Here is an 11,366-nt window from a genome sequence, read left to right on the forward strand (position 1 = left end):
CTTCACTTGCACAACACTTGATCAGTATAGCTATCTCGATATTGCTTGTGATGCTTATTTATCATATCATAATGTGATCAGTATAACATAGTGGGGTCTTGCCAATATACATGTTTTTCACAATCCCAGCTTTAGGACATCTAACAGGAACTTCATAGACACGTCATATGGCATTATGGGAGTCTGTAGCAACTTTGTCATCTTCATCAACCAGATCTTCGTGATCTCTTTTGCAACTTCATTAGATCTGCACACACACATGTTGACATCAATGACAACTTCAATTCCAACAATTTAATAGGTACCCTAGAGATGCTCCAGATCAGGAGAAAATGGACATCTTCATTGACAATCTTACCAAGAAAATGAGTTATATACTCAAAATGCAATGTCCTAGTTTTGTAAAGATGATTGAAAACGGTTTTAAAATAGAGAACACTATGGTCAAGAAAGGAGAATTAAAACTCTACAATTCCTCTAACTACAGAAACAACAATGGTAACAACAACAATGGCAATAATAGCAACAATAATAAACCAAAATTTTGGATGAAGAACATAAATGTTACTAATGAGTGAGTACTGGATAACAATGGTGGTAAAACACAACAACCCATTTTTAATCTCTCAAGTCAAACACTAGTAAAAAATCCCGAGAATACTAAACCAAAGTCCTTTTATTCCAACCCCCGCAAAAAAATTACAAACATTGGGGAACCATTGGAATCGGCTCTAAAAACGCTTCTTGCAAACAAGTTAAACTCATTACCAGAAGCAAGAGATTTTGATCTTAAGGTCAAACCAAGTTGGTGGAATGACAATAATTTTTGTGGTTTTCATAGAAACAAAGGACACCAAACAAATGACTGTCAGAGACTAAAACATCTTATTTAGGACTTGATTGATAATGAGGTTATCATAGTGGATGGTCATAAAATGAATGAATCACACTTGGCATTCAAAACTCCACTCCCTAATTACAAAAAAGGGTGGACCATCCAAATGACAAGGGCAAAGCAAAGCTAAACTATACCTACACATATGACAATGTAGTGAATGTCATCATTGTTAAAGACAAAGCAGCGGAAGAATCAATGAAAGCCATTACTCAAACTAAGGCAAAGGTAACTGTGTGAGTTTGAATTTCATCCTCAGAATGTTACCTGTAATAAGTTAGTTTCACAAAATACAATGGAAATGCATACAATTAATCCAAAATCCACCAATGAAACTACATGAAATACATACTAAAATAAAAAAATTATTTTACCTTCATGGCTTATGTCTCATTGTGTCCTAACTCCACTGTTCCCGGTTGCAAATGGTGTGCTCTCAAACAATGCACTGTTGGCTTCCAAGATGGCATATGAAGAATGGACTGATAACTTGTAGTTAACTGATAGTATGATATGCAAAGCTACATGATTATGCTAAAATGCTATATGATAATTGCTATTGCTATTTGCTTCAAAAACTCACGGATGCATATGATTAGCTTGCAAAATGCACTTGAAGTCTCTTAAAGTCTAACTCTCTCTCTACTAAAGCTCTTGATTTTATAGACTTTGAGAGAATAAGATGATGTGGCTCAGATCAACGGTCTTCATCAGATCTGCAGATTTGAATGGCTATGAGCAAAGGTGAAGGTTGAGAGAAAGGGGGAAGGAGAAGACAAGTGTCACTCATCTCACCTTGACTGGGTTGCTACTGACAGAATCTAGGGATGGCTAGAGGAAATTTAGGCATGGTAGGACAAGTGGACTCAAGTCCTTCCTAAGATGTAGAGGGTATTGGAGAGAATATAGGAAATGGTTACGAAATATGTGTACATACACAATTTTCATTAAGTTTGGAAGTTGGAGATAAATCATGAATTAATATTTAAGGAATATTAATTTCTTTAGCCACATGTTTGATGAGTTGGCAAAGGGAAGACGAAGTGGAGATGGAGGGTGAGTTGGATAAAGGTGTTAGGCCCAATATGAAAAGCTAATGTACTGAGAGGGGAGGGGTGAATCAGTACTCCAAAACTTTTCTTGAATAATAACTTTACTATTATGCATAAACCGAATAGTGCAGTAACATAAAATAAAGCTAAAACAAATAGATAACAATCATACATGATTCACTCCATAACACATATATTTTGGTTAGGCAGAAACTCTTGGTTAGAGAGAAAAACTGCGGTCGGGATGGCACCCACAACTTCACTACTATGATAATAAAGAGTGCTCAGTTAGAGCTACATATTAGCTATTTCTGATAGCTTACCCTATTAGGAGTAACAAGATCTTTTAGATCTACCTTGCTAAAGGATTTTACAACACTTAATCTAAATGTTGCACCTGGTTAGAGGCTTTACAATTTATAGACTTGATTCGAGTCTTTTACCCTATTAAAGGTTTCTCTTTCAACTTCAAAATATTACAATAAAATCATTACAAATATCTGCAACTTTACATCTGAAATGTTATGGCAGATTCTATGTGCTCATAATAGATTACCTTGCTTATAGCATACCTTGGTAACCCATATAGTAACTCGGTAAACCCTTTTGTTTACTCTGTTCTTTGACTGTTCTCTGAAAACCTTCTCGATGACCTTTGTGTCTCTGTAATAGTCTTCTTACATTCATACATATGCCCTTAACTCATGTTGTATAAATAGATCTCTTAAGATGGTGATCCAATTCATTGCTTCGATTTTACAAACACAATTTATTGAATGAATAACTATACAAAATATTTCATTGGTTAGATTGATCTCAAAATCATACATAATCTTCTAGTGTAATTTCCAATGTGATAACAGTTAGATGTGCCTTGATCTTGTAACATGTTTTCATATGCATGTCCAAGTTCAATGAATCTGGTAATACGTTTCACTCGGTGTGTCATCTTTGCTGCTCGGTAGACAGCTTGGTGTATACTGCATTTTGTGACTGCTTTCTTCTGTAACCGACTAGACTGTGCATACCGACTTCTCTGTGTATACAGACTATATGATTCAGTAGAGTTAACTGACTAGAGTATATAGTATAACTTTGACATAAAACTAATGGCAATCTGATTAGTAACAATCTCCCCTTTTGACATTAGTTGAGATGTTTGACAAAAACTACTTTCAAAGTTATAACTCAAAAATCTATATACTTTGTAAAATGACTATACTTGACAGTATATACAATAGTCAACGAAATAATATATTCAGATATACTCCCCTTATCATTATATTGTACATAATTCTAAAAACTTTGATTTTCAATGCTCAATTTTGTTCATTGCTCTGTTCACTGTACTTGGATATTCTGCATACTCTGCTCGGTATACTCCCCCTATATACTATACTCCGAATACTATATCATTCTCAATACTGTATCAAAATTGTATCACTCCCCAAATATATAGTATCACTCCCCCTTTTTGACAAACATCAAAAACTTAATTTCCATCTGGGGGCGATAACTGGTCAAAAATGGATTTGTACTTTTTCTGGGCGTCGGTGAGAGCAACAGAGAGTGCATCCTTTACACTTTCCATTAAAGAATTTTGCACTTGAATATCAGCCAATAGGGATATTAAGCCATCTAAAGTGCTTCCCTCTTGTGTAGTAGATAGGCGTGTGGCTCAGTTAATCTGTTCTTGGATAGATGAAAGATGAGGAAGGAATAATGTCTGGAGTGTCATTATATCCATCCTGAGCTTGTGTTCTTCATTTCTTAGTTCCAATTGTTGAGCCATGAGCTGTTGTAACCTTGTATAAAAATTTTGAACTGAATTGGGCTCTGGGGTCAACTTATTTGAGAGATTAGTGATCTCTTTCTCAATTGCATCAATTTTATTCTTAATATCTTTAATGAATATAGAAAATGTACAGAGTTTCTAAAATAAATAAAGAATGTGCTTGAGTTGAGGGGACAACTCAACAATGAATTTGACAAGTTTGACTTTGCCAATAGCTAGAGCTTTATGTACCTCTTCTATCATTTTTGCAGTAAGCTCCTTATCTTTTAGCTTCCTCAAATACTCAGATGCATCAACTCCAGATGTTTCTATTTGATTAAGGAGTTCATCCAGTTGAATATGGATGGCTGCATCGGTTGACACTGTAGTTGTAGGTAGCATATCTAATAGCAGTGTCTTCACCTTCAAAAGTACTTTATTCTTCTTTTGTATGGCCATTTGTTTTTCTTGTTCGGCCTTTTCTTTGCACAGTTCACCAAAATCAATGAGTGTTTTCCCCTTTAATTTTGATATATCCACATTGGGCAACACTATCGATTTAGATAAATCAACTTTGAAACTATGCTTTTTCACCTTCTTCTCTTTACCTTTGGCCGATTGGACCAAGACAATAGCTTGGGAGGCTTGCTGACCCTCGGTTGGTTTCTCGGTAGAGGCAACACTTTGGTCGGTTCCTATAGACTCTGTGGTGTCTTTTGGTGTCTCGGTATTGGGTGTCTAAGCTGCAACATTTTCAGTGCTTGAAGGTGCTTGAGAGGTCTGTTCTAGAGTAGTATCTTCTCCTGTTGTAGACTTGTGACCTTCGGTGCCTCGTGTTGTATCTTGAGGAGCTTCGGTAGAGACAGGTTGATTGATCGGTGTTCTAAAATGGATTCACTAGATACAAGTTTTGCATATGTAGTGCCTTCTATCATCTCTTGTTCCGGTGCCTTTGCATCCATGACATCTTCATCTATTTGAATAGTGTTAGCAGGGTCTTGTTCGGTAGCATCAGGACCTTGCTCGGTGACATCAGGATCATGCTCGGTGACATCAATGATTTCAACTGTAGATTGTTCACCGGCATCCTTGATCTTGAAGATTTCCTACCACTTTGCTTTTGTCTCATTTTCTACATCAATATATAGCCCATTCATCAGTTTTAAGGCTCTTTGTTTGACAAGAAACTTTGAATTGTAGGTTGTTAGATGTTCCTTTATTTCAGTTACTGACATATCAAGAAATAGGTGGACTAGACTTCTTTCTCTAATTTGTTTCTCTGAGACCATTGCATACTTCCACCTATTATCAATATGCAAGTAAAGTTCATTTAGAAGTGACTTTGCTAGTTCCAATGGAGCTAACTGAAACTTTAGAAGTGTGCAGATGACAGCTTCTTCAATTTGTCTCTTCTCATCATTATTTCTAGTTTCATACTTGACATATGTAAATGAACCAAGCTGACATATTCTTTCAGATTGACACAAAAAATTTCAACACTATGTATATTTACCTTCTTGCTCTTGACAATCTGGAATTTGTTTGCATCTTCAGATTCTATATCACTAGACTCTTTTGCCAAAATGAGTCTCCGAGTAGATTTCTTGTATGTCTTTGTTACCTTGGGAGCAGTAACACTCTTTTGTTTCTTACTCGGTGATGCTGCAGATGCTCTTGTATTAGGTCTCTTTGTTGGAGGAGTTGGTAAGGCCTTTGAAGTGTCCTGTTTCTTTCTTTTTAACACTTTACCCTTAGGCAATTCGGTGCTCAGTGTTATAGCTACCTCTTGAGTTTCTAATTCCTCTTCGGTGATGGAAAGAGTGCCTTTGATAGGTGTAGAGGAAGAGTCTTCTCCGAATTTCTTTGACAATGCCTTAATCATCTTTGTTGCTTTTCTTGTAGCTTTGGGTACTACAATATTCATTTTTACCTTTTCCTTTACTTCCTCATAGGTTCCATACCTTAGCTCGATAGTATGTCTGGGCAATATAAGAAATGCATCAATTTTCTATTTTGTGATATCAAAGTCAATCTCATAACCCATTGGTGACAAGGATTGAGTCCTCGGTTCCACAACATTCACATAATAGTAGTCAGTGTCTACCTCAAAGCATATGTCATCTTTATATTTCTCCACTAGCTGGGGTGGAATTTGGTACCTGTTGTGCATTTTTTCTTGCAATTTACTGAAGTAATCATCCATGATATCATTAAAATTATCACCTAGCTTCTTGATGAAGTCATTAATCTGAAGGGTGATTGGTCGGTGTAGCTCCCAAACTACTTTACCGACTGGTGGAAAGAATTTTTCAAAGTAGAAAAACATGCATACCAGTAGTGATCCGAACTTTAGAGTATTTTCCAAGTTGTTCTTCTTTGGCTTCCTTATTGTGTTCAAATTCTCAAACAGGTTCTTCAGTAACACTTCACATAAGTTAGTTTTCATCCCCTTTTTCACAATTTTATAAGCTAAGTCAACTGCTGCATAGGGTACACTATTTTCCCTTGTTGATTGGAAGAAATAGTAACCAATTACTCTAATAGCAAACTTAAGTTCTGCATTAGTGACATTGTTCAATTTCAGTCCTCTGTAATCAGATTCCACTCTGGTTAAACTAATCAATTCCTTCTGTGATATCATCTTCTCAGCTCGGGCATGATCATAGATAGGATAACCAGTGATCACATGAATGATTTCCTTGGTGATTTTAAATGGTTGCTCTTCTAGCCACATGAAATCATCATGAACTCTGCTTAGAACAAACTTGACTCACTGGGGTTTGAACACACGAAGGTAGGTTAGGGCTTCAGTCAATCCTTTGATTTTGATGTGTTCATACTTGTTGTTTAATACACCATCGGTACATAGTTCATCATAGGTGTCTCTGATTTCAACATGATTGAGTTCTTCAACACGACATTTGGTGAAGAATCTCACATCTTCTACTAACAAGACTCGATCCAGGATGAGTGAAAAGGTGGTTTTGTCATCCGATTCGGAAGCGACTTTGGGAGTCAAAGAGTATTTCAGTGAGGGCTTCTCTACATTCTTGACAACTATGGGATGTTGGATCTTGGGCGCCATTTGAGATTTCAGGTAAAAAAAAGTAAAGAGTCCTTAGGGTTTCAGAATTTCAAATGATAGATGCTTTAAATTGAGCAAATAATGGCAACAAGATAAGATTGGTAAACCAGCTAAACAATATGTTGAGATTTGATGTAAATAACTTGGATTTGCTTTGAATGAGGTTTTGATCGCCTTGGAATCACTTGCTCTGCTCTCTTGAAAACTTGGTAAGTGTAAATGACCGCGAAAATACTTTTAAGTACACAAAATACCTTATCAGGCTCCATGTGGGTTAGGTCAAAAACATTAAATGCACTCGGTTCCTCTTTAATTGATTTACTCTCTTTTTTTTTGTTTTAACCGAGTAACTAAGCTTCCTTCATTTACCAATTTGACAGGTTTCCTGTATTCACCGACTTGACAGGTTTCCTGTAAAGTGCTTCAAAGACTTTGATAGAATTTCAAACTTACTAATACATCTTAACTATGTAGATTTTGAATTTAGTACATAATAGAATAGGAACTGTTATGATTTTAACCTTTAGAGAATGCAGTCCCTTCATACCTTTACCGATTAATTTGGAATAGGTGCACCTAACTCGGTAGGTAAGGTGCTTTCTTCATTTGACACAATTTCTTTCTTTTTCCAAATCATCTGTAATTTCTCTTTTATTTCTTCAGTGTCTTTTCTAGGTTGATCTCTACAATCTCCAGCTAAGTGTCCAACTTTGTGACAATGAAAACATTCCATACCAGGATTTCTCCATGATCTTCAATTGTTCATTCCAAACCTTATAAAATAGTTAGCACTAATATGTCCATATCTTCCACAACATTCACACCATATCCTTGTATTGTAATCCCATGGTACTGCTGCATATTGTCGGTAAGGATCTATGTAAGTTTGATAACCTCTAGTGTTTGCTCGGTGTGCAGACCACATGTAGTTCTTTTGTTTAAACCAACACTTCTCGGTACTATGTCCATATCTATTGCAGTTTCTACAAAACCCTTTGAATTTTGCCTTCTGATAATTGTTAACAGACTTTGTCCTACATTGATTAGATGTGTGACCATATTTATTGCAATTATAACAATAACCATTGGACTTAGTGGCATTCGGTTGCTTACCTTTTCTGATTTGGCACATGTTGGCAGTATGACCTTGATTTCCACAGTAGTTGCAAATAGGCTTCTTTATTTTGATGTTATTCCTATTTCCAGCTTGCTTTGATAATTCTCCTCTCTCGGTAGTATAGATTCCTTTCTCGGTAGAGTCTTTTCCTTTGTAACCGAGTCTTGCATCTTTGTTGGGTCTTCTTGAAGTCAGTTTCTCATCCAACATCTTTGATGCTTCATAACTCTTCTTCAGTGTTTCTTTGGATTTCTTCTCTGTTTCAAGTTCATCGATCAACCTTGATACTTCAAATTTCAATGCTTGATTTTCATCATTCTTCAAAATTGCTTCATGATGTGCATAACCTAGTTGATCTATTATATTTCGTTGAATCCTAGTCAACCTTATGATTTCATCATTTTTATCAGATACTAAGACTTCAAGTTGTTGTTTCTCTCTTTCTAGATCTCTTTCTTTATCCTTAGTTGTCCTTAATGCATCTAGATTTTTAGTCATTTGTGTGCTGAAATGTTCATGTTCTCTTTTCATTGCTTTTAGTTGATCAGCCAGTGCTTTGTTCTTTTCTTTCAATACTCCAATAATTTCTTCAGTTTCTTCAAATATACTGTTCTCAAATGATGTCTCAATTTGTTCCACTAACTCTTGAGAATCTTGCAAATCATCAAATAATCTTCTTCTTACTTTCAGAGATTTTTGCATCTATTTTTGCATGTCTGCAATCACTTGATTAGCATGATCCAGCTCTTCTTACAAATACACAATCCTCCGAGATTGTTTGTAGCCTTCCATTGATAAGATCTTTATCTTTAGGTAGTTAAACCCTTTTCCAAGATTGAAGCTCTAATACCAACTGTTAGGCCCAATATGGAAAGCTAATGTACTAAGAGGAGAGGGGTGAATCAGTACTCCAAAACTTTTCTTGAATAATAACTTTACTGTTATGCATAAACTGAATAGTACAGTAACATAAAATAAAGCTAAAACAAATAGATAACAATTATTCATGATTCACTCCATAACACATATATTTTGGTTACGCAGAAACTCTTGGTTAGAGAGAAAAACTACGGTGGGGATGGCACCCACAACTTCACTACTGCAATAATAAAGAGTGCTCGGTTAGAGCTACATATTAGCTATTTCTGATAGCTTACCTTGTTAGGAGTAACAAGATCTGTTAGATCTACCTTGCTAAAGGATTTTACAACTCTTAATCTAAATGTTGCACCTGGTTAGAGGCTTTACAATTTATAGACTTGATTAGAGTCTTTTACCCTGTTAAAGGTTTCTCTTTCAACTTCAAAATATTATAATAAAATCATTACAAATATCTGCAACTTTACATCTGAAATGTTATGGCAGATTCTATGTGCTCGGAATAGATTACCTTGCTTATAGCATACCTTGGTAACCCATATAGTAACTTGGTAAACCCTTCTGTTTACTATGTTCTTTGACTGTTCTCTGAAAACCTTCTCAGTGACCTCTGTGTCTTTGTAACAGTCTTCTTACATTCATACATACACACTTAACTCATGTTGTATAAATAGATCTCTTAAGATAGTGATCCAATTCATTGCTTCGATCTTACAAACATGATTTATCGAATGAATAACTATACAAAATATTTCATTGGTTAGATTGATCTCAAAATCATACACAATCTTCTAGTGCAATTTCCAATGTGATAACGGTTAGATGTGCCTCGATATTGTAACACGTTTTCATATGCATGTCCAGGTTCAATGAATCTGGTAATAGGTTTCACTCGGTGTATATTAACTCAGTGTGTCATCTTTGCTGCTCGGTAGACATAAAAAGATACTCGGTAACAGCTCGGTGTATACTACGTTCTGTGACTGCTTTCTTCTGTAATCGACTAGACTGTGCATACAGACTTCTCTATGTATACCGACTGTATGATTCGGTAGTGTTAACCGACTAGAGTATAGAGTATAACTTTGACATAAAACTAATGGCAATCTGATAAGTAGTAACAAAAGGGATTAAATAATTTAAGAATTATTTAATTTTTGAGACTATAGGATGGGAGAATAACCATTAAATATTGGATATTTAATTGATTAGAGAAGATAGTTAAATATTAGATACTTAATTAATTAGAAGAATAGGATAAATTAATTAATTAATAAAATATTAATTAATAGAAAGACACGAAATGAATTAAATGAATTAATCTTTTATAATTAACTATTTAATAGACGAATAATTATTAAATAAATATAAAATATTTATTTAATTGCTCATAGCCAATTTTAGGTGTATACATTTTGCCCCTCTTTGAAATGATGTTGAGACAACATTGTTTCAAAGATTAAATCAAGTCTCGATAATGCCTGATAGAGATTGAAAATCTAGATTGTGTGCCCCCTCAGGAGATTGATCGTGAAATTGTTGAAAATTTAAGTTTGAACGATTAATCTTGTGATAATGTGATAAAAATTCAGTCAATTAAATTCATTTGTAAAAAAACAAATCAAATTAAATTGCCCCATTTTTGAAATTAATTACACTTCAAATAGTAAATATAAAATTAACCAAGGCTAATTTTAACTTCATTGTTATCCTTGTCAACTTTTGGAGAGAATATTCTTGCCGAGGTGGCCAAAATGGTGATTCCAGTGGAGTGTCACTGATTCGAGCGAGTTTGGAGATATCAGTGGCCAGTCGAGTATGGTTATCAGGTATGTATCTTATCCCGAGCTTTGTTTTCAAGTTTTCGGTCAAAATTTCATGTTTTACGCGCTCTTTTTTGAATTTTTGAAATTTTTGATTTTTTCATTTTTAGATTAGTGCATTTGCAATTTAGTTTAGCTCATATGCAATTTTGGTTAGCGCAAATGAATTGTTTAGCGCATATGCTCTGTTTGTTAGCACATTTGCATAGAATGTTAGCACTTTTGCTTAAAGTAGCTATGTGTCATTTGTTAGCGCTTATGTTTAGAAAGATAGCGCAAATGCATAAAGTAGCGCATATGCATGGTTGATTAGCGCATATGCTCAAAACGATAGCGCTTTTGCTTAAAGTAGCGCATATGCATTGTTGATTAGCGCATATGCTTGAAAAGATAGTGCTTTTGCTTAAATTTGAGATTGTTGAGAGGTACAAAGCTAAAAATCACTTTGATGATTAGTTTTAACATGTTTGATACGCATGTATGATGAAATAGAGTCGTGATTGAGTGATTGCATGATTGATAGATTGATAGATTGATAGATAGCTTTGATTACTGGATTAAGTAGCTCTGATTAGCTTGATTGATAGATTTGATGATTAAGTAGCTTTGATTATCTTGATTGATAGATTTGATGATTAAGTAGCTCTAAGAAACTGATTTAGTTTCTGATTCAAGAGTTTAGCAGAGTTTTTGATCAAACTCAGTGATTGATAGGTTTAAAATGATATGATAGCTTAAGTT

The sequence above is a fragment of the Cryptomeria japonica genome, chromosome 6 (assembly GCF_030272615.1).
Source record: "Cryptomeria japonica chromosome 6, Sugi_1.0, whole genome shotgun sequence".
NCBI classification, from domain to species: Eukaryota; Viridiplantae; Streptophyta; class Pinopsida; order Cupressales; family Cupressaceae; genus Cryptomeria; species Cryptomeria japonica.